This window comes from Rattus norvegicus, chromosome 13 (genome assembly GCF_021556685.1).
Source record: "Rattus norvegicus strain SHRSP/BbbUtx chromosome 13, alternate assembly SHRSP_T2T, whole genome shotgun sequence".
Taxonomy (NCBI): domain Eukaryota; kingdom Metazoa; phylum Chordata; class Mammalia; order Rodentia; family Muridae; genus Rattus; species Rattus norvegicus.
In genome coordinates, this window is record NC_141546.1 from 77079008 (window position 1) to 77103891 (window position 24884).

General features: G+C 42.3%; 1 protein-coding gene and 2 pseudogenes across 10 annotated transcripts in view; 2 read left to right on the forward strand and 1 right to left on the reverse strand.

Moving 5' to 3' along the window:
* Dnm3 (dynamin 3) overlaps positions 1 to 24884 on the reverse strand; it is a 485732-nt gene that overhangs the window by 155081 nt on the left and 305767 nt on the right.
* Positions 22564 to 22635, forward strand: LOC120096413 (small nucleolar RNA SNORA17; annotated as a pseudogene).
* Positions 22940 to 23038, forward strand: LOC120096419 (small nucleolar RNA SNORA17; annotated as a pseudogene).

Below are 24884 nucleotides of genomic sequence, written 5' to 3' on the forward strand. Positions count from 1 at the left end.
GTCCAATGTTAGCCCATGTGTTTGCACTGGACAGAGTACTGGAAACTCATTTATTTAGATGAGGAAAGGTACAAGACAGACATCACAACATAGGTTATCTACTATTCTCCAGTGGCGTTGCAGTTCCCTGAGAGATTGAGGTTTCATTCCAGTAGCAGCAAGAGAATGGTGGGGTTCCCAGACCAGGGATGCCAAGCTAGAAACACCATATGCCAGGCAGATAAAATACCATCTTCCTTGTTAGCTAATTCAGTTCCCTAAAAGAACACCATCTCTCATATGATTCTAATAATCGATCAGCTGAAGTTTCTAAACAGTACTGGTTTGCTTGAATTCCACCTGTAATTTTGGTTTGTTTCTTGATATTTAACAATAAGTATAAAGTATCTGAATGTTTGCAGATATGTAAAAGTCTGTTTCTATTCGTATGCACTTTAGCTAGCGACAGAGTGAGCAAAACTAACATATCTGCAATCAGAATGAGAGAATGTTTTCCTTCAAAGCAATGGTCTTCAAACTATGGGACACCACCTCTTTGGGGGTAGTGTCAAACAATCCTTTTACAAGAGTCACCAAGACCTCTGGAAAACACAGATACTTACATTACAATTCATAACAGCAAAATTATAGTCATGAAGTAGCAGTGAAAATGATTTTATGGTGGGGGGGTCACCACAAGAAGAGTAACAGCATTTTAGAAAGGGTTGAGAATCACTGCTTCAAAGGGGACCTGCTTGTCACTCACACTTAGGGAACAGTATTTTTTAAAAACTTATTTTAAATTCTTTTAAAAGGGTTGAGTGGTGTGCCATTGTGGCTTTGCATTAAAAAGCAGTACAAACGGCTGACCTTGACTGGGAGTGGTTTGGGAGTGGTTGGAGATTGCTTTGGTTTCTAAGCACTCAGAGCAAGACCGGAAAGAGAGTGCAGACTTGGTCCTCACTAAACTGAGTCTGTGCTTTTGTGCCTGAGCAGACTGGCATCTAGGAAGGCTACTCCTGCTCTGGCTTCATCATACGTAAAGCAGGGATAATAGCCAACACCACCCTCCCCCCCCCCAAAAAAAAGGGAAGACAAATAAACATAACTTTCTGAGAACAAAGAGGCAATAGACGAGAGGGTATTTCGATCTTTTCAGTATGAGCTCTTGAAACCATTTCCAGGACGCTGTGGCTAATCCATGCTGACGTGTAATTAAAGCTTGTTTAATTTTTGTTGCAAATTACCTGCTTCCCTTAAGAAGCAGGGTTGGTAAAACACGGAGTTGCGGGATTAAAAAACAGATCCCAAGAAAGACAAGGGACGACGACAGGTTTTTGAGACACAACACAGCACCCAGCATTGTACGGAACACACGCGATGTGACTAGTGAATAACACTAATTTCCTTCCAAATAAAATGCATATTTAAGAACTTATTAATATTTTGTGGCCACCTGTTTCCCACTGTGACCTGCATGTTACAATGAGATAAGAATAAGCTTCAATTACAAATCATGACAAGAAACTCTAATTTCTACAGGTATTATACAAACATCTACACACATACTTATTTAATGTGAACTGAAAGCTATCTCTCATGGCTCACATGTCAAGTGTCCTTATAGATGCGTGCAGGGACTTGGTCCCTGATGGATGTTCCATTTGGGAAGGTTATAGAACCTTTAAGATGAGAGGCCTCAGCTGATGAGAGTAGACCAGTGAGAGCAGACCTTGGGCAATAGCCAGGCCTTGCTTCCCACTCTTTCCCAAACTCTATTTTCTAAACGTTGACAATGTAAAGAAGCCACCCCGGATTCCTACTGCCACAGCCAGGAACTGTCCTTGCTACCATATTGTGCTTGTCTTGAGCAACTTATATCCCCTGAACTTGAGGCAGAATAAATCTTTCCTCTCTAAGTTGTTTCTGTCAGTAGTTGTTCTATCACAGAGATAACTCATACGCCATCTTTCCTGGAGCATGGTTAAAGAAAGCTCAAAAGAAAGACTCAACAGGAGCGCATCATATTGTAGGATAATGTGGAAGAAAATGGATTGACTTGTGTGAGGGTAGGGGCTGGAAAGGAAGACACCCCCCTCCCCTCGCCACAGAGTGGAATTCCATGCTTTCAGTTCAATGGTAGCGTCCCTTACAAAGGCGGAGAAGGGAGAAGTAGAAATTTCTGGTTTCTTAGGAAACTCAGCTGTGTCATGGGATGTTCTTCTGGAAGCTGTCTTGTGAGAGGATGTTTTGCCAAACAGACACATGAGAAGGCATGTGATGTTTTGCTGGAGTGGACACTTGATGGGGCATGTGATGTTTGGAAAGAGTATACATGGAACCCCAGAAACAATGAGAGGTGACTCTTGTATGGCAACACCATGCAGGGCTTCACTGGTCTCGTTTTTTCACTGGTCTTTGCTGGTCTTCACTTCAGTAGAGAGAAATGCACCAAAGAGCTTCTCACGGTGTTCCAGCTGATTCTGTAGAGCCTTGCAATTTCTTCTGGATCATGCCTCTGCTACAGATTCATGTTTAGTGTTTGCTACTGAACTGGACTGATGGTATCCTGACAACGAAGGGTGGGATTTCCACGAAGAACACTTTTCAGGTCTATAAGGCACTTTTCCTATTACCCTTCTTTCTCCCCTACCTCTGGTCAGTGGCTAGAAGGGATGTCGATGTGCTTAAAGACTCTAAATAAAGTAAGTTTACTGAGTCTACAGAAGACTGTGGGCATTTGGGTGGATTTGTTTCGGCAAGTTAGTAAAGATGAAGCCAAGGAGAGAGTTAGGAGCTGAGGATGCATCTGTAGCCGAGGATGTCATAAAAATAGCATGTAGACGAGGGACAGATCAGTTAAGAGAGTGTGGGACATAGAAAAGGAGAAAGCCTAAGTCATTCCGAGCTCTTATGTTAATGCATTTTTCTAGAAAAGTTCAGCATTCATAGATGGGCTAGGTAGAGCAGTGGTTTTCAATCTGTGGGTCACAACCCCTTTTGGGGGGGGAATCACATGTCAGATATCTTGCACATCAGATATTTAATACATTATGATTCAGAACAGTAGCAAAATTACAGTTATGAAGTAGCAACAAAATAATTTTATGGCGTGTGTTGGGGGGTCGGGACAGCATGAGGAACTGTACTAAAGGGTCACAGTGTTAGGTAGGTTGAAAACCTCTGTGCTAAAGGCTTGTGGCAGAAAATACAGAAATTAGTAGATAAAGAGTTTAAAGATTCTACCAAAACACGAGAAACATTCAGAGGCCACTTTGCACATGCATTGATGTTTCTAGAGAGAGGCACACTGCAGCACTGATAAGAGCAGGAAGTAACAGGAGAAAACATTAAATCAGTCACAAGTCAAAAGTCTTGGCCATGCTGCAGTCCATTTCCGTGGTCTATGTCTGTCTGTCTTCTGCCTTCACCAGAATGGTTGTCCCTGTTCGCAACAGGAGGAACTCTAGGCCCTTCTAGTTACCAGAGCTTCTCTGGATGTGCTTCAAAGGCCAACCCAGAAAGTACAGAGCTCTAAAGTGAGAAGGGCTGAACCCTGGGCTCCACCCTGCTTTATCCAAAGCAACCTTACTGTTAATTATTTTACATCATGGGATCCCATAGGAGACTGTGAGCAAATGAAGGGTTCTAACGCTTGCAAGCACACAAGAAGAGGGAGAAAAGTGTGAGAGCTGCTTGCTAAACTGATGCTGGGCTCCTTATTGCTTTAAGTTCTTGTTCTGAAATTCATCTATGCCCTGAAATATATGTGAGGAGGCAAAGGAAATGCAGTGTACCCTGAAGAGAATTTCCAAGTTGCTTCACGAGGAATCTGCTGCAAACATATGGCAAGGTTTTCTGTTATTGGTGTTGTTTCCCTCCAGTTCGTTACCATCTGCCTCCTCATCAAAACATTAATTTTGGCTTAATCCCCTTTCTTCCTCTCTGGAGTAAAAGGACCTGGCTTACTTTGAAATAACACAGAGTTATGGTTACGCTTCCGTATGCGGGGTGGTTTCCATTTTATTAACATAGAACTCTAGGATACCGAAATGAATTTGATGATTAAGCTCTCCTCTGAGACTCAAAGTCTATAAAACACATTCAAGTAAAATGTATTAAAATTCATTAGATGCACTGAGGGATTACCATTTGCTAGGGGCAGTGCAAGACGTGGTCCTAGTGAATGAAACCGGGTAAGCCTTTGTTTTCACGGTTGTCTGCATGCTTCAGTAAGAAGGCAAGCGATCCTGTGTACGTTCAAAAGACAAAGAAAGGCACCATCAGCCTCAAAAGAGGTGATAAAAGGCCTTGAGATGTTGATATGTGTGATACGGGGAGAGGGTACTCCTGGTGATGAGACACTAAGAAATTCAGACGGACTAGAAGAAGCACGTTTGTTGGAGAAAATGTACCGTTTGTGGACCTTAAGGTGATATTAAAATTAAAATATCGTGTGAGTGAAAGACAACACAGACCCAAAGGTGAGCAGACAACACAAGCGCAGGATGCCCCGATGGCCTAGATAAAAAATGATGAAGTAGGCTGGGGGGCAGTGGGAAGGTCAAAGGTGGGGTTGATGAGACGTACACTGGAGCTGACATCCAAGCACTCAGGAGAATGGCCAGAGGTCATAAAAGAGCTGGCAGAAAGCTATTCAAGCAGTCTGGGAAGAAGACAGTAACTTAGACTAAGGTGGTTGGAAAGTAGGTGAAGTTATGGGTACTTGAAAGCCACGTGACAGGTGGTACAGAGACGATGCCACTGAGAGATGCAGGTAAGTCATGTATTCAGTGAGAGCCAGTGGGTTTTACAAAGGGACACGGTGATCACTCAAAAGGCATCCCGTGTTTGAAATGCTTTGAGTGTGTGATATTTTGAGAGGAAAGATAAACATCAATGGATGAACATGGCTGTAAGAGCAAGTGGTAAAAATGATACGCCACATGGGGATTTTTTTCGCAGGCCTACATTGATGAGGTTGGCTGGTCATGTCTCACAAGAGATACAGAAAGCAGAACGGATAGTTAATGTGAAAGAATGGGGTGATACAAGCACCTCTTTACTGACGCTGCTTGTGGGCCAGCCCTCAGTGAACAAGTGAAGCCTCTTTTGAGATTTTTGGCCAGAAGAGTTTTCTCTTCATCACAAGCTTGGATGTTTAGAGCTCTGCTAATGTTCTATTTAGTTCGAGTGGTTGGATGTTGGTACTTTGGCGCCATTGCCAATAACACAGTTCAACAAAACAAACCCCTAAATAGGGTTTAGTTTTTCTCTTTTTAAACATATCTGATTCTCAGCCCAAGCCAAGATGCAATAGCTGTGTCTTATGTGGGAGACAAGTGTAATTGACTGACCACCGTTAAGATGACCTCAGCCAGTATATTCTCTGCCCTTCTACTAATCTGTCTGTCTACTCAGTTACCCACAGTGTTTCTCACCATTTCTGTTATTTATAGGCACTCTCTCTGATACACATCTCTGACCCTTCACCAATGTCTTGCTAGATTCTCTTTTCTTTCCACAAATCGAGCCAGGGAGTTTACGTTGTTAACCAATAATTAAGCAAATTTGAGAAAAACTGTGTAGGGTCTCTTTGGGAACCCCATTCCACTCATTACAAAGACAAGCAAAGACAAACAAGTTGGTTCATATTCCTTTTACCCAGTTCACCTAGACTAAATTTGCAAATCACTGGTTTTTATATGGCTTCTACATAAATTTCCAGATGAAACATGAACCCAGTTGCTCAGGATGCTTGAAAATCACTGATGTAGGATCCACTGCTTCTGGAGCTTTCCATTTTAGTAAAATATTAACCATCAGTTTAGAATTCCTTGGGTACTTGATAATCCAGATTGAATAGCACTGAAAAGGCCCTTCTGTGTGATGAAGCCCACTCTATGTGTTGGGGAAAAAAAGCCAACAAAATCCTTGCTTTTTTTATGGGAGGCATAAATAACAAATATGTAACATTTTAAAGTATTTGAAAGTTTTAAGTGTTACAGAGAAACAGAAATCATGAATGGGGCCAGGGGGGCTACAAAGCCACAGAAAGGCTGTATGTTTTTATGCTCCTGTGTGTTTGCTGAATTGGGTTTATGCTCAGGGTTGCACACAATTTTAAGTGAAGTGGTCAACGAGTGGGAGAAGACCTAGGAGAGGCAAAGAAGGCAAGTCATGAAGAAATCTGAGGTAAAGGCATTTTCTAGATACAGGAAGTGGCAGGGGCTTCATTGGCATTTGTAGAATAAACATGTATATAAGGAGGTTTTCCTTATCAAAGTAGTTCTGAGTGCATTTGATACTGTAACACCATTCGCTTTCACTGGGGCACCTGCCTACCCGTGAGGTCATCACCAGTATTTCTAAGCCAGGAGATGGACAGCCAGAGAAGCCTGAAGTGTTGGCGCTACTGTGGAGCTCCTCAGAGAGGGAGATCAGGCCTTCTGTCTCCAACTCCAGTTCTTTTGGTTAAGGAGATGTTTTACCATGTAGGTCGGAATCTAACTGAATACCTCTCTTGCATTTATGCTTTCTTACTGAATAAACATTTATGTAATAATAGAGCAAGCAGTTCCTGCAACAGTAAAGACCTTTCCTCTGCACACTGGTGTTAAGTTTCTGTTATGTTCACTTATGCTTATGAGAATAAAAATGAAGAAATAAGGGAGAATAGAAGAACTGAAAGGGGCAGGGGTGGATATGTGACACTATTATGTCATTCAATAAACTTTACAATAACCCAATACCCCTCTGAACCTTGATCCTTTCTGATATGTTATGATTCTGAAGTAGGATAGAATATATATCCAGAAAGGAAAAGCTTCGAGTCAGTGAGATGGCTCACCTGGCAGAAGCGCCTTCTGCCAAACCTAAGGACCTGAGTTCAATTCCCAGGACCTGCTTGGTGTCAGGAAAGAACCAACTCCACATAACCATGCCTCGGTGCCTGCATGCATGTGCGCACATAAACAGAATGCAATAAAAGTATTTTAATAAAATATTCCATTTTCTTCTCTTCCACTGCACAATATTTTTAACACGTGAACAAAAGCATTCCCTGCTGTCCTCGAGCGACACCAGTGTCCACCAGTGACTGCTGTGGCCACTCCATGTTTGCTGCTTTCATACAATGCCCCAGCTAGTCCCAAGAATTCTCTCCCTGTCTCATTTGGTAATAAAGCCCTCCTCTCCTCTACCATTTGATCTCACCCTGAAAAGTACTGCTGTTTCTGACATCTGTCCTGTTCCCACATGCTTTTGTAAAGAGAAGTGGGGATGAAGTTTTCACGGAATATCAACTCATCTGTCAACTGACTTGCCCAACCCAGCCACAGGTTTCACTTCCCCTGTACTCTGACACTGGCTCTGAGTCCGAGTACTGAGTATTGAGTTGTCTTCAGGTTTTTTCCCCCTCATTCTCTTTGTATCTTCCTATGAACTTCTCATATGCAGCATTTAGTCGTAATGTATCTGGCCACTTCTCGTTGAAATTGTTTTGCATATAGCTCCCACGCCATGATTGCTGACCTATCAAAGGGTGGTGTTTCAAGAAACCTCCTTCCCTCTACTACGCCTCGACAGATCAACCCTAGGGTTAAACCTATAATCTGGGTGTTTGACGAGACAGTGCAGCTGCTACAGCTGCTAAGACGAGTGAGAGGCAAACAATGACCTCATCATACTTGATCATGCCCTCAGAAGATTCAATCCGGATTAGGGGCCCCCTTGAAGACCACCTGTGAGCTTAGTAAGCTTGATACTCTGGGACCTGGGTCCGGTGACTCATGCTTCACTCACCCCATCTATTTCACTTGCAATCTAAGATGACAACAACAACAAAAGAGCTAACTTAGAGCGAACGTCTGTAAAACACTGCCGGCTTTTGTGTCTTTTCTCACGGTCTTCCTTGTTGAGAGTGGAGAGTGAATAGCCATTTCCTATGTAAAAATGCTCCGTTTTTTCACTCACAAAGGGAGTGGGGCAGACATCTGAGCACCTTCTTGTTTTGAAGGCTGTTTTCCCTAACTGCATGGTAAAAAGTTTCGTGGTCACTCCATGTCTCTCTTCTCTTTCTACCTTCCTCTTGCCTTGGTTGGAGTCAAAGTTTTTCTAACAAGACTGGTACCAGGAAGAATCCTGGGCTGCCCCTACTCACCCTTGCCCCGGTTTGCCAGGGTCATCACTTGCAGGTACATATGAGTACGTACTTTCTCTTAGCTGGGAAATAGCCACCCCTCTCTTGTCAGCTTATAATTCTAGATGGGCACTTATGATTTGTGCACGTTAGATTTTTCACATGCAAGTTTATTTCCCATATTAGAACTCTTGGGAACTCTATTACATTACCAGATACAGTGCCTAGCATACTATTTCACAACTAAGTCATGCGTGCATGTGGTAACAGTTCAAAGAATTCTGAAGTAAGCATGGTAAGAGGCTATTCCTTTATTTTGATGCTCTCTACCTAAGAAAAAATTGTTTAGTAACTTCTCTGGTCTTCTGGCCTACAGCTCTATAGCATTATTTAACTTAATTATGTTAGATATAACTGCTGAGTTCTGCTACAGATGAGGTTGTAGCTTGCTCACAGTGTGTCTTACACCATCCCCTCCCCAATGACTAGCAGGTATAGAACCCCACAGTCCTCTTCCTGAAATCTTGGAAATATGTATGCACATGAACTCAAAGTGTTCTCAGATTTTACAAAGGTGATATTTGTTGTGCTGTGTGCCACACACGCAGGTTAAAGGCTTGCTGGTAAAACTTTGCCAAAAGTTGTCGTCTTTGGCTTCTTTCAGATCCACATGTGACATTCCACTCAACCGGAAGGTGGAGAAAGGATTTTAAGTGACTCAGTGACTCAGTGACTCAGTGTCCATATCCTGGCTATGGGACTTTTAATGTTGCCCAAACAACAACATGTACCCTTGTCCACATTTGAACCAGTCATTTCACATCCTCTAAGCCCAAACCACACACTGATTTTAGTTTCTCTCAGTTCCACTGCTTAAGTCTGACTAGGTCCCACAGCTATTGTCTACTAGATGTTTTTCATAAAAGTTCAGTAAATTTCACAATTAGTTGTGCACCTGTGTCTGTCTGTCTGAGACAGGGTTTTTCTATGCAGCCCTGGCTGGTCTGAAATCCACTAAGTAGATCAGACTGGGCCAGACCTCAGAGATCCACCTAATTTGCCACCTGAGTTCTGGGCTTAAAGGTACAGACCACCATACCCAGCTGTGTATTTTTGAGACAGGGTTTCATTTTGTAGGCCAGGCTGGCCTTGAACTCATGATGCCCCTGCCTTGGCACCCTCAATGCCAGGATTACAGGGGTGGACCACTATACCTGATGCTATTATCTTTTCTCAATTTTCTTCTGTACAGTCACCCAGTGAAGTCCCTATAGTAGAAGGCTACTGAGATTAAGTCCATTGAAAAGGCTTAAAAACTGGGGGATATTTCCAGAGCTTTCAAACACGCAGGAGACATTTCAGTTAGTAGCTATTAACACTTTATAATCTCAGTTAGGGATTAAAAAATATTCTGGAAACAGTCTGTATTCCATTATCCAAAAGTGTCAAAAAATTGAGATAATTCAGGGCTGTTCTCAGCAAAACATGATACAAAATACAAAGACAAACAATTAGTTCCTTTTAAGATGTACTCACAATGATTCATCCACCAGCATCCTACACAGGCCTTTACAGAGCTTGGTCTGTTTCAGTCTTTTTCCCAAGAGAAAGTAGACTATAAAGTTTAGTTGATAAACTAGGAGTAAAAATACTCCGGGAGACGGGAACTCCAATGTTTATTAGAAAACAGAGTTACTTTTTCAGAAAAAATTTTGGCCAGAAGAAGGGGGTGGGGGTGGGTAATGAGAGCAGAACAAGTAATTTTATCTGAGGTCCTGAGCAGAAAACACACAGTACAACGGAGATGCCCAGAATCTCCTCACAGCTCATCCTCTCCCAGCTCCATTAGATCTCCACTCCCTTCTACATAATCGGAACTACGAGGGACTTTAAAGTCTATTAGAGGGTAAAGGACTGCATGTGAGTGCATGGCCTTCGCAGCCACACACATCGTTTCCTGAACTACAGTGGGCACCCTTCTGCAGGCAGCTCTCTGAGCTCCTCTTAGAGACAATGGCATAGCCATGGAGGAAATCTAACAGGTTCCCAAGTTCAGAAACAAGTCTGAACCTCTCCACATGCCAGGGACGATGGGGATGTCAGGGCTTGGAGTCTTGGGAGACTGGGATAATCAGCGTTTTCCAAGTATCACTATGTAAGTCCTATTGCTATGAGCTGTAATTGGAATTAGAACATTATTTTTCTAAGAAATACTCCATTTCTATTGTATAAATAATCATAGATACATCGAGAGAAGGTTCATTGAAGCTTTGAATGATCCAGTGAAGAAAGTCAGAAATTATGGTTGTTAATCATTAAAATCAAGTTTTAATGTCATTTGCAGGACATCAAAAAATCTGTCTAAATAATTATAAATATCTAAGGGGAAAATTCTGCCTTATCCTGACCTTGAAATCATAATATGAACAAAGGTCACAGACATATTCAACAAATTCTTTGGATGATTGAAACTTAATACTAAAAGTTATACATATATACATTATGCATATATATACATTATATAATATATATGTACAGATAAACATGCATAAAAATAGGTCTGCCTTCCTTTCCTATATTCCCTTATTCTCTAAATTTACCCTAGACAAACTTTCGTGATTATAGAAGCAAGAAACATGTTATATATTTTCACATGGTGTAAATTCCATTTATAGGAAATAAACCTTTGAAAGAATTCATCATGCTTTGATTTACCGTGTGTTGGAGAAACTGTGACTTTTGACCTTTTGAAGCTGGAGACCACCAAGTGGTTTTGGGTTTCAGAAATCATCCTGATGAATGGAAACTCTTTGTCTGCTCACAGGTTAGACCCACAACAAAGGAGAGAGCTGGGGTTTCTGATTTTGGTTTCTTTCCATGGGGAACTGGAGTTCCTAGGACTGGCCATCAGTTAATGGGGCTCGACATCACCAAAGGGAGATGTCTAAGTGCCTCCCACATTCCTCTAAACACACATTCCTCTAAACATTTAAGGGTAGGTTGTGGGTAGTGTACATGACTATCCTGTGGGGATCATGCCTTTGAATAGAGATGCCACTTTAGACATCAGCTTCCAGACGAAGTGGGAGATGATTTGGGCAGAAATTCTCCATCTAATCATATAAACAAATTTCCTGATTTTCCTCACAGTATTTTATGGCTTTGATTTTATTGATGGGGCATTTGAAAAGTAAGCCTTCAGGTTTGTGCTCCCACCAAGCTGAACCCCATCCCACTCCCTTTCTTGAAAAAGTGTTAAATGTGAATTAGCATTTGGCTTTTAAAGGCTAGAGGCAAGGGTCCAAAAGTTTACTCAGCCAATGCTCTCAACGGCTAGAAGTCAGCTGTGGGCTTCTCCAGCCGAGCAATAGTCAGCTGGCTCAGCTCACAGGCGTATGGAGGCTACCTCTTAGCTGCAGTAAGAGAAGATGGCTATGTATCGGGACCAATTGACGGATATGGACAATTTAAAGGTTGAATTTCCAGGCTTACTGGTCTTAAAATACTGTTTCTGCTATTACTCTGTGTCATTTGCTTTTACTTAACTCGTTCTTTAATCTTCCAAACTTGGTTTTGGTATAATTACTATCCTGAGTTTCAACTGTTGGATTGTTTCTTAATCAGAAACACACATGTTTAATAGAGTCAGGCAGGTGAAAACATCCCTGAACTCATGCCATCCTCTGAGGTCATGTAAATTTGGAAACTGCATCCAAGGAGGCAGACCTTTGATTGTCTGTGCATGAGGACCCTGGGCTAGATGCATATACTACTTAAAACCAAGAATTGAAATTGGAGTTACAGTGAGCAGGTGCCAGGTATAACATTCTATAATTTCCTGTGTCCTAAAGGGCGAATGATTCAAACTTTCTATTCACAACTACCGTCGACACATGCCATCCATTCCTGGTTGGCTGGGCAGTGATTATCACTAAAAGAGCAGTATTACATCAATCAATATTATCGTTAGCACAGCTCTAAAGTGTTCTGTCTTCAACTTTAGATATGCGTACTTGATACTTGCGTTTGTGGCTATACCTGAAATTTCTGAATGTATTCTTTAAGAAATTGGCAGTTGTTTCCTAACTCATCTCAAGAAAGTCAAACCTTTATTAGATAAAGGTCAGTTACTCAGTTACCTCATGCCAAAGATCTCCTTTTTGCCTTTTGTCTTTTGTATTCTTCTATGTGAGAAAGACAGAGAGAGTCTTCTTGGATTAGAGCATTAGTAGCTAGGAAAACATACTTCTCAATTTAATTTCCTTCCACACTTACTTTTTCTCTATAGGGATTATATCAGGTTACCATGAAATTCTAAACTACGTATTTTATATTTAGTTATAAATTTATATTTAGATATACATTTAAAAACCTAATGAAATTTAGGGGAAAAAATCTTTGTGTTGTCTTTAATTTAGACTCATTCCCAGGATGCAATGCAGTAAGCATGCAATAGCTTTTGCTTTTGAATGGTTTTTCATTAGTTGCATAGTGTCAAGGAAGAACCACACACCAAAAAGAAAAACTTCTTACTCAAGGGAACAGGTTAAATTCACTTTACAGTAAAATCCACTCTGTTCTTGTCCAACAATGATGGAACACGGATGCTTATTTAATGATTTGTTTCAATTAAATGTGCTGGGAATATCTACACATGTTTAAATTCTTTGGTGCCACATGCTCTCCTAAACAATGACCTTTCATTGTTCTGTACTTTTAACATTTTTGTCCAAGTGTCTGGGAATGCCAGCAGCAGGTAATTCCACTTCCCTTGACTCACTATGTAACCCAGGCTGGTCTCGAACTCAGAATGCTGTGATCTGGCCTGCCTTTTAACCACACCTTTTGATTAATTGTTGTTGTTTCTACAGAATGATAGCTTTTGAAGCAGGCTTAGCAAAGGCTGGCCTGTGCTTTCTAGCTCCACTGGCCTAAAACCTAGGAGGTCTGTGTGTAGAGCTTCCCTGTAAAAGCAGATCCTTGCCTTGCCTTGCTCGTGGCTTTTCTGTATTGGGGAGGCAAAGTAAGTGGAAAGGACAGTGGGTAGGGAGAGAACATGCATGGTCACACTCGACCCGCTGCAAAGCCTGTTTGGGGATTCAGATTGTCTTCCTCTACACAGCTCTTTAGCCCTGGAAAACCTAGCTCTCCCTTCTGGTCCTCAATCTCCTCATCTCGGAGAAAGTTGATGGCAGACTATGGGATTTCTAAGGCTTATTCTAAGACTGGGCTGTCCCACTTTCAGATGGCAGCATAATATGTATGCAGCTGACTGGCAAGCATGAAGGAGGTTAAGGGTGGGTTCTCTTTCCACCGTTCTGAGACTGCACACTTTCTTATTTCTGGTCTGGAATCCATCCCATGTTGACCATGGATTTTAAGGGCATCTGTGCTAATAAAAGAAAATCAGCTTGCGGTGTTAAAGGAACTCCTTCTAAAACCAGGACATCGATACACCTCTGCCTCCTTTCTAGACCCTTTAGACAACACAAAGCAAAAGGGTTGATGTCCTTAAACTGTTCCTTTACCTTGTCCCATGGCATTCACTATCTACTCACATAAACTATGAACCACATCCCTTCGGAGAAGAGCCTGGTTCAAAGATGAGGAACAGCTTCCCTTTGCTGCAGAGTGAAGATAGGTAAGTCTTCATTTCCCATCACATGAAGTGTGTCCAGTGACCATGCCACAGCAAGAGACACACGCCAGCTTCATTGAGGAACTTCAGAATTCCTGACCGCCAGCTCATCTGACTCAGTGCAGGAAGAGTCTTCCAGCAGCCTGGCTGGTCTGGATGTGCCGTCTAGCTGAAATGGCACTGATACCAGATACCAAGCATCTTGCCAACTTCCAGCAAGGATATGGAAACTGCTAGGGAAGGGAGAATTTGAAAATCACATAATTGATGTCCCTTACTCTGCTATTTGGCTGATCCTTCTTCAATGCACTTACCCTCTCTAGCTCACCAGGAAGTCTGACCCTGCCACATTTATGCGCGTTGGATAAGTCACTGCCCACGAGCTATAGGCTCACTCCTATAATGACAACAGTGAGTAGATCCACTAAGGACCAACTCGATCTTAAAATCAATAAGCCTTCAATGCCCTCGCCATCCTGGTAAATGCCACCTGCTGAAGACAGATTTACCCAGGCTTCGCTTTCCGGCACCAGGGTCTGATAAAAGCCGTTGTATCACATTTGTTCTTTGGCTTGTTGTCAGCTTCTTTGGCAGCAGGACCGCACAGAACTTGGTTTTTAGTAATCGGTAACAGTTCTGAATGTGTAATCACTGTGAGTGGAAGCATTTGTTTTCCCTTTTACATTCATATGACCCATATCTTTTTAAGTGATGATTTAAACTAGACGCTGTATATCAAAATCAGAGTGCCAGCCTCTTCCAGTCACACTTAACCCTTGGGAAGTAGTTGAGGGTATGATAAAACTTAAAAGCATCAGCTAGCTGCTCTCTCTCTCTCTCTCTCTCTCTCTCTCTCTCTCTCTCTTTCTCTCTCCCCCCCACCCCCTCTGTCTCCCACTCCCTCTCTCCCAACCCCTCTCGTTTGAAAAGGAGGGAAAAAAATCCTTTCAGACAGTCATCAATTTCACCACGGCAGACACTTCTGCAAAACACATTAAGGAGTTCAGGCCTGTGGTGAAGGCCACGCACATATTTTGGGCTGCCTCCCAGATTATCAGACTTTTTCCAGACATCCAGGAGGGATGTGAGGGTGACCGGGATCCTGCTTGAGGCCTTAAAAAACATCAGAGAAGGAAAACTTTTGAAGGTTCAATTTCAGCTGGATTTTGTTTCTTAGACAGCCAAGCTGCCCTGGTTATGGAAAAAGCAAGTAACTATGGAGTGACGGTAATCTGAAAGGTTTCCCCCACTCCCTGGTTGTCTCCCCAAACCCCTGTTCTGAAAACCTCATCAGTTGAGATAGTCCTTGGTTTCCCACAGGGTTTTGCTTTGGTGGGGGGAATGGGTTTTTGTTTATTTGTTTGTTTATTTGCTTGCTTGTTTGTTTGCAGAGGAGTCGATTTTGTCCTAGATCAGAGGCTGAAGTCCCTAGAGGAATTACGATAGCATTTTTTTCAGTGTTTGGAAACAATAAAATATATGGCTGTGGCCACTCTTTTCTGTATTCTTATAATAGCAACCTTCAATTTGTCCACAGTTGGGCTCTGAGGAAAGGCGATGGTGGAAATCACTGGGTGTAAACGTGCTCCAGAGCCTCTTTATCCTGCAGAGCTCTAGGCCCTCCCCTCCCTTTGGGTGTGCCTGTGGTTAGGAGTAAGATCTGCAGAGAGAAAATGATGGACTTGGTGTCTTAAAGGATAAGCTAATGTGTGCTGAGGTCTTAGGATAATCGCTTTCTTCTCTCACAAACTCAAAACGTTCGTTTCAGACACATTTTGCCTTTCTAATTCACTGTGTGTATAGAAAAAAAATAAAGACACTGGTTTCTCCCCAAGTAATTTTGCTTCACGTTATGTCTGGATTCCCTTTAAAATCTTTCTGACGGACTCATATGGTATTCCACATCTTGTTCTCTTACTGACTTAACATTCCCTTTCTGCTCTGAGGGCATCTTAAGTTGCAGCTTAACTTCCTCCTGTTTCCCACACACAAGGCACCTGGAGGTGGAAGGGCTGTGCTTCTGACTCCATCCATCACTCCCAAGACCTCCTGACCCGCTGATACGTAGTGGCCCACTGGGGAGAAAAATGACAAGCACACTCCTAATCTCACTGATTCTCAAATTTCTTTGTTTAGGACCTGAAGAGAAAAAGAAGCATGTTTTCTCTGTCTCTCTGTCTCTGTCACCATCTCCATTTCCCTCGCCCTCTCCCATTCTCTCTCTGTCTCTCTGTCTCTCTGTCTCGTCTCTGTCCCTCTCTGTCTCTCTGTCTCTCTGTCTCGTCTCTGTCCCTCTCTGTCTCTCTGTCTCTCTGTCTCTGTCTCTGTCTCTCTCTCTCTCTCACACACACACACACAAAATTTAATGTCATTTATAAGGAAGAGTAGTTTGAAAACAGCCCCATTAACTTAGGAATCTAAAGGACTAGATTGTTCCACACTGAGAAAAGTCATCAAATGTTCCTGAGCCCCGGTCTCCTCATCTGCAACCATGAGAGTAATTGCTTGCCATGCCGAACTCACATTTTTATAACAGGGACCAAATGAGATAGTCTGAGTCAGGGAGATTCCCAGTTAACATCAGCAAAAAATATTACGAGTAATTGTGTTTGGCGGAGAGTTTATACTAAAGTAGTCCTACCTCATCTGAAGTATCATTTTCATGGTTTTGGTTATTTGACACAAACTATGGTCCAAAAACATTAAATGGAAAATTCCTGAGACAATCGATTTAAAAGTTTCAAACTACATGCCATTTCAAACAGCACGATGAGATCATGCTTTGAATTTCTGCATCCCATCTTCCCAACATGCCAATCATCCTTTGTACACAGTATCCATACTGTATATGCTACCCACCAGTGATGGACTCTGAGTCATCTTGGTCATCACATAACTGTTGAGGTATCACAGTGCTTGTACTCAGTGGCCCTTCTGTAATCACCCATCACTGTGTGGCTATACCTGTTACATTCATAACACTACTTGTCATGCAGACTTCACAGCACCATACATCAGCCCGAGGAGACAGATAAGTAAATTATAAAAAGAAAGTTCTGAGAGAGGAAAACCCACAGTCATGTATCTTTTGCTATAGCAGATTATTATGATTATTACTGTTAATCTTTAATTGTGTTTACTTTATGAACTATCATAGATATATGTGCATAGGATAAAAACACAATACAGGGAGGATTTAAAACTATGTATGATTTCAGGCTTCCACTGAGAGTCTTAGAATGTGTCCCCTGCCAATGAAAATTACCACTATATTGTAGTGTTATATATAGTATTATTACCATACAATTATATTATCATATAATTCTTATTCTTAAAGTGACAAACCCCAAACAAACAATGATTAAACAGCTGATACATTTTGGGTGATCATATCTTACCATCCTTTACCTTAGGTAAAGCCTTTTTCAAATTCACTTTATAAATTTATTTTTGCAAGTGTGTTTATGTGGACACTTGTCCACATGTGTATATTCACATGTGTGTGGACAAGCATGTGGATAGGTGTGGGGGAGGCGGAGAGTGACAGTGTGTGTCTCTGTGAATCTCTCTCACCATATTAATGAGAGAATCTGGTACTCTCTAACTCAGCTAGGCTCACTAGTCAGTTTGCTTTGGGGATCCCCTGTCTCTGCTTCTAAACACTAAGACCACAGGTAGACTGACAGGCTTGCCCATTTGGCATTTGCTTGGGTACTGGAGTTCTGAATCTTGGTCCTTGAACTCTCTTAGCTAGAACTTACCCACTATGCCATCTCCCCAGCCTCTATAAATCTCTTTTGCTATTTAAATCTAACTATAATTATGGTACAATAGGAAGTAGAAGGAGGCCTGGGAGCCATTAAGATTTTTTAAAATAATCATCAGACCATTTGAAAGATCCTATAATGTTGTGTGGCTTGCTGGTTGCCTGAAGTCTACTATGGTTTGCCACCTGAAACGCATATTGCAACTTGATTGACACTATAGTGGTGTTAGAAGCTGGGCTCTCTAGGAGATGTTTAGGAATGTTTCTCTCAGGACTGGGCTAGTTCCTGGAGAGCAGGTTGTTACAAATTGAAAATGTGCCTCATGCTCCATGTTTTCTGCTTGGAACCTCCCCAGGAGTTGAAGCAGTGTGAGTCCCTCCCCAGAAGCCACAGATTCTAGAAACATGCCTTTGGAGTTCTCAGCCCCTAGAACTATGAACTAAAATACAACTCTGGTATTTATAAGTCACCCAGGATTCTGTTGTAGCGATAGGTAGCTGACTAAGATGATACGAGCTGCCCAGAGCTACATTTGTTGACTAGCATAAAGCAGGGTCTCTGCCCTTCTTTAACACAAATAGCAAAAGTTACCAAAACCTCCTTTAAAAACAGTCAGAGGACAGCTAGTCTATTCTGTGTGTGTGTGTGTGTGTGTGTGTGTGTGTGTGTGTGAATATATGTGTATATGAGTGTGCACGTGCATAGGTGTAAGGGTGTGGGCCTGTGATGTGCAGAAGTTGGAAGAGGCCATTGGGAGCTGGAGTTCCAGGCATTTGCAGGGTGCTGGCTTGTTATATTGATGCTGAGATGCAAATTTTTGTCCCTCCTGGCTGTGGGACACTGCTCTTCATCACTGAGCCACCTCTCTAGCCCTGCAAGGCAGTTCTTGCGATTCCCTGACTTGCTCTGGGTAAACGGGGATGTCTGCTACTTTGTCAAGTTGAGAGGGCTCCAGCATTTCCTGTGCTACCCCATGAACATCATATGGCTGCAGTCAACACCCCAGACTAGGTGGCCTCAAAGGCAGGGATTTTATTTTCCGACAACTCTGAAAACTGAAAGTCTAAGATCAAGTTGTCGCCAGCGTTGGTGTCCTTCCCTTGGCCTGAAGGCAGTCCCCTTGTCATTGAGTCCTCAATGCTCTTCTCTCCCTAGGTCTAAATTTTCCCTCCCCATAACAATAGAAGACGATAGACCATGTCTCCTCATAGCCTCATTTTAACCTGTCACCTCTTGAATCACTATGGTTATACCTTGAGGTGCTGGAGTCTAAGGCTTCGCTGTACCAGTTTGTGGGTAGGGCATGCTATGGCCTCTACTGGGACCTTTTTCTCAATTCTCTATTCTGTTATTTCTTCCATCAGTTACTCTTCTCTTCTAGGGTCACACAGTTCAATAATTCTCTTTGCCCTGTGGATCCAAGTCCTCGTTACTTCTAAGTACAGTTATAAAAACAGGTAACTGTACACTGATGCAGATGCTTTTAAGTGTGGGCTGTGATCTGAAATGTGACCATATCATGGTTTCTATCAGCCCAGGCCTGACAGTCTGAGGAGCAAGGCAACACATACAGCATATTGTCCCTTGGATGAACACAAGACAATAAGCAGCAGTAAGGTGGCTGTGTTAGATAGAACTTTCCAGAAAGACAGAGCCAAGAGGACATGGATACAGGGAGAAGTTATTTTAAACAATAGGATCATGTGATCCTGGGGTTAGAAAATCCAAAATTTAAGGGGAAGCCCTGGGTCCTGCTAAGACTGAACCCCCAGTGAACTAGTCTATGGGGGGAGGGCGGCAATGGGGGGAGGGTTGGGAGGGGAACACCCATAAGGAAGGGGAGGGGGGAGGGGGATGTTTGCCCGGAAACCGGGAAAGGGAATAACACTCGAAATGTATATAAGAAATACTCAAGTTAATAAAAAAAAAAAAAAAAATCAAAAAAAAAATCAAAAAAAAAAAAAAAAAAAAAAAAAAGAAGTCCAAAGCAAAAGAGGGACTGAAACTTATAGGAAACTGAAAAGAAAATAAATCTGCTTGGAAAACAAAAAAAAAAAAAAAAAAAAAAAAAAAAAAAGAAAATCCAAAATTTGCATACTAGGCCAGGAAGCCTAGGAAGAGTTGCTATCCATCTCCCCTTCAAGAGTCATGGAAATCTATCCCCATTACAGAATACACTTCAAGTTTGTTTATTCAAAGCTAATCTCATCTAAAAGTCACCTAACAGTGGCATTTAGACTCATGTTTAATGAGCTACCTGAGGCTGGAGGCCTGACACCAGTAATATATTGTCTTGTTAATGGTGCATGAAAGCCGATTTAGGCAACCTCCGTGTTCCAGTGCAGTTTCTCCCCACACGCCTCATGACTTCTCAACAAAGACTTGCAAATTGAAGATCACGGAGCTGCTCTCAATCCAAATAAAATATTTTTGTGTTTGATTTACCTCTTCCCTAAATAAATAGTAAGTTAGTTGGACCCCAATACATTTTCAACCCTAAACCACACTTAGAAATCTCATGATATAACTAAGTGGAAATCCAGAGTTCATCTACTTATGATACACTTGAAAAAGCACATATATTCTGTGTAGCCTGTAGAACGGCCGATGTAATGTTCAAACTCAGCACTGAGATCCTACACACATAATGATAGATTATACACTAATAATGGTGAGTTTTAATTTGAGAAGTCTTACCCCGAATCGTGCATCTCTGAGTAAGAGCCTCAATACTGGTTTAAAGAAGGAAGATGATTAAGTGAACCTATCTAAGACAATTTGTACAGTCCAGGTTGTTACATTTTCTTAAAAACAAAGAAAAAATAACTTAGTTAGCTACCAAATTTATAGACAACAAAGCAGTACAATCTGAAAGTCAAATCTACTTTTCTTCTATATAAGAACTAGACATTTAAATGTATTTGATAAAGTCCCATCAAATCGTTTGCTTTGAAAGTAGCAGATCCAAGACCATCTTCAGTTAGTATGGAATTACATAAATTGACTCCTTGACCTACTTATTAACATTCATTTTAATGCATTACAAGGGAAATATATACATAGTGAGCAGAAGTTAATTTTTGTATTATCCATGTCAGGGTCATGGAATCAACTTCATATACAGATCTGGTACCTGAAATACCATATCAGTGCTTTCTGAAGTGTGAGTAGTTTGACTAAGAAAACGTTTAAGTAAAATACTTCTCCTTTCTCTAGAAAATTCAGTACAGACTCAAGAGAGACTAGCATGAAACCAAGCATGTGGGAGCTGGAGAAATGGCTCAGTGGTTAAGAGCACTGGTTGATCTTCCAAAGGTCCTGAGCTCAATTCCCTGCAACCAAATGTGGCTTATCCATCTTTATGGGATTTGACGCCCTCTTTTAGTGTGTCTGAAGACGGCAACAGTGTATTCATACACATTAAATAAATAAATCTTAGAAGACAAAAGATATATTTTTTAAAAACCCAAGCATGTAGCCAGAGTGATGAGGTCCCTGCTCTCTATGCATCCTCAGCACCTGGCAGCACGGAAGGCACTTGGAGATGAGTGTCAGTCCTCACTTACAGTGCATAATGAACTAATCAAGACGTGAATAATGATAAGGAGGGACACAGGGGAGACAGACAAATTCAGCTGGTAAACACGAGGAGGCAGAACAAAGCACCAAAGGAGATGCTTCAGGTGAACAGTGTCAGAGTGTAGGCGACATTCCTTTAGAAATCAGCCTGACCATTTCTGGGACTTGCATGTGAGGCCCATAGGAAGACTGCTGACGCATTCATTGGTTGCATTCTCACTGGGAAACATTTCTATAGATGGTGCAGAATGGGTAGATAAAACTGGAGCCACCTGAGAGCATGTCAAGGTAGCGGTGTCACCAGCCTGGCCTAGTGATTGAAGTCTTCACTGGCATATGTTTGTGATAAAGAGGAAAATAAAGGACCTCTTCCTAATCACATCCCACAGAAAGCAGGAAATTATATTAATTTTTAATAGATACCCTTTCAGATTTTTATACAATAAAAAAAGGCAGAGCACATAAAATGCCTCTCCACATTGGACCACAATGGTTACATCAAAGAGAAATACTTTTGTAACCAAGTTGAGCTGTGTTTCTTTTCCATTTTAGATGGCGTCTCAGACTGTCTTCATGCTCATACTCATAACTAACCAGGCTTCCTCCATCTCACTCGAGAGTGCAGAGATTGCAGGTATGGTATGCAACATGCTATCTGCAAGTCTGTTGTATAGCTGTTACGGCCATTGACTGAAGATAGACTATATACATGGCATGTAGGGCGTGTAGATAATGGTGACAACCACATACTTAAACTCTGATGAGTTCTGGACAGTCTGGGTTATAGAAGCCTGCAAGCTACCCCAGTAGTGCCTAAGAGAGGAATATAAATTCAGTTATATTGGAATAAACAGAATTCAAATCTAACATGCAGGGGGACGTGACAGGTTCATCTCCACAACCATTCTAGAACGTCGGTGTCAGTTGCTTACATCTACTGTAGAGACAATTGGGTGCATTCTCTTGGCACCTCTAGAGGAAACAATAAAACAAGAAGTTCCTACATATCAGATTTGAAGTTCAGAATAAGTTCACCAAAGTCATTGTGTTCTAATGTTTTTTCAACAGGACTCAATCGCACTGAGAAAAGCGCGATACCTATGATCCTTGTCAGAATGCATCTTGTGTTGGGAGATGTTGCACACTGCTAATGTCTTTTTACAACAGTGAAACTTCAAATATCTCATGAGCCAACCATATGGGACTGGTGTGTTCAATTTCCCAGTTGACAGAGAACTAAGAAAGATTCAAAGGTTCCTATCATAAGAGTGGATGGATGTTAAAGCCAGGAGCCTTCAGCACTTAAGGGGCAAACCACAACTTTGCTAATTTTGATATTGCCTCATGTCGAATTTACTTAACCTTATTGCAAATGTATTTAACAATAACAAAAGGCCCGTTGCAAGACATCTTGACCCAGATCAATGAATTTTATGTCCATTAAAGTACGTTAACATACACCTGTCCCTAGAGACCTTACAAGTGTGACTGCTATGTCACATGTGCCTCAGTAGGTGGCAGAGAGGGAGAGTATGATGGTTTGAATATGCTTGTCCCAGGGAGTGGCACTATTAGGAGGTATGACCCTGTTGGAGTACATTCGGCCTTGTTGAAGTAGGTGTGTCACTGTGGGCCTGGGCTTTAAGACCCTTATCCTAGCTGCCTAGAGGCCAGTAATCTGCTAACAGCCTTCAGATGAAGACGTAGAACTCTCAACTCCTCCTGCACCACGCCTGTCTGGATGCTGCCATGCTCCCACCTTGATGATAATGGACTGAACCTCTGAACCTCTAAGCCAGCCCCATTTAAATGTCCTTATAAGAGTTGCCTTGGTCGCAGTGTCTGCTCACAACAGTAAAACCCTAAGACAGAGAGGCTACGTCTATGCTCAGTGTTCCGACCTAGGACTACCTGAATGATTAGCAGCCCAACATTCCCTGGAAAACATGAGGCTAAGACAACCACCAGTCTGGCGCAAGGGGGCCTGGACAGGGACCTACCTGCCTGGCTCAATAATGCACAGGTAAAGCATAGCACTCCTGAGACCCCAGACACTCAGATACCCGAGGTGCCACTAAGAGGAACACGTGAGCAATGGAGAAATGAAGATAAGGAGCAACAGAAGAATGTGGGCACAATGAAGAGAGGTAGAACTGGAGACTCGAGGGTAATGACGAACTGCCTGATGTGAGTAGTGAGTGATGACCATGATGGGGTCCTGGCCTGTGCTTCTACCTGGTACCACGTCTGGGTCTGTGGCCCTGCAGCAACAGTGGTCTGTTACCCCCCAGAGACCAAAGAGACTTCCCTGGTCTGGGCTACCACCCAGGGACATGTTGATATCTGAGGGCTGTGCAGAACTGGCCCAACCCCTCACCCAGGCATCCTGAGAGAGCTGTTCCTGCCTCTCACCAGCTGCAGCACTCAGAAGATCAGGCTCCACATCTTGCTTGAGCAGCACAGTAGAACTGACCCTGGTGGCAGGGGATGTGGGTGATCCAGCCCTGAACGTGTAAGCACGGGAGAGCTGGCCTCATAACTTATCTACTTCCATCCGTACCCCTTGCCACCTATAGCAGGCAAGCGAGCTGGCCCTGAGGTCATGAGACAAGGAGAGCTGGCCCTGTCCCTCGCCTCCTGCAACACTTAGAAGACTGGGCCCTGCACCTCTCCTGGGCAGCACAGTAGAACTGGCCCTCGTTGCAGGGTTTGCCCCGTGAGTCAGCCTCTAGGGTGTGACAGCAGGGGAGCTGGTAGGCTGACTAGCTCAGATACCTCTCAGGCCAAGAGCCAGAGATTTGACTTATCCACTCCAATGTTTATACCATCAACAAACTGTTAGAGTACACAAAGGGGCCAATTCTAAAGATCCAAGGCTGCAGCATCTCCATAACACGGGGCAATAAGACATCCAAGAGTGTCCCAGTAAGGTTTCAGAATTGATAGTGTAGCAGAAGCCAGAGGCCTTGAAACAGACCAAGGAATCGCTGCAATAAGCCTTTGCAAGTAAAGAAGTACGGACAAAAGGGAATACTGTGGGACGCATTGTGCTACAACCTCTATGATTAGATTTTTTTTCTCATTTGTGAGGGAGGTTGCAAGGGTGGAGGGTGGATATGAGGGGAGGGGGAGATGAGTAGGATCAGGGTGTAAGATGTGAAATTCACAAAGAACCAACAAAAAGTTGCTTTTTTTTAAAGCATTAATAAAAAGAAAAATGTAACAGTTTTACTCCCTTTATAGTTATGGAATTTAAGGCCCAAGTTATTCTTGCAGATATCACACACTGTATAAATAAACAACCCAGCAATCAAACTTTGATTAGAACTGCCCACTGTACCTTATACAGTTACAACGAAAAAAATCACATGCATTTTATTCTAGTAGCAACCTACTCAGAACATCATTAGACATTTTAAAGACACATAGCAGTGATCTTTTGTTACGTACTCTAAAAATAGTTATACCAAAGCAAACTTCATAGACTATAGCAAAGAAATCCAGATAAGTAAGATGATTAATTCTATGAGAAGTAACGCAAGAAGCTAAGTCACAAAGAAATTGGGCTCTTTACTGTGATCACTACAAACGTCAAAAATAGATTCACGCAGCATTGAACATACGCAAAAAGTTGGACCAGATGTCACATAAAAAACCTGCTGCTGCTGCCGCCACTAACAGCGGTTCCTTAAAAACCTGCTTGGGTGACCAGAAACCATTCCTCGACCCGAACTTGTCAGCACAATGTTTATGTGTCAGTTTCTCTGACCAAAAGGGCCCG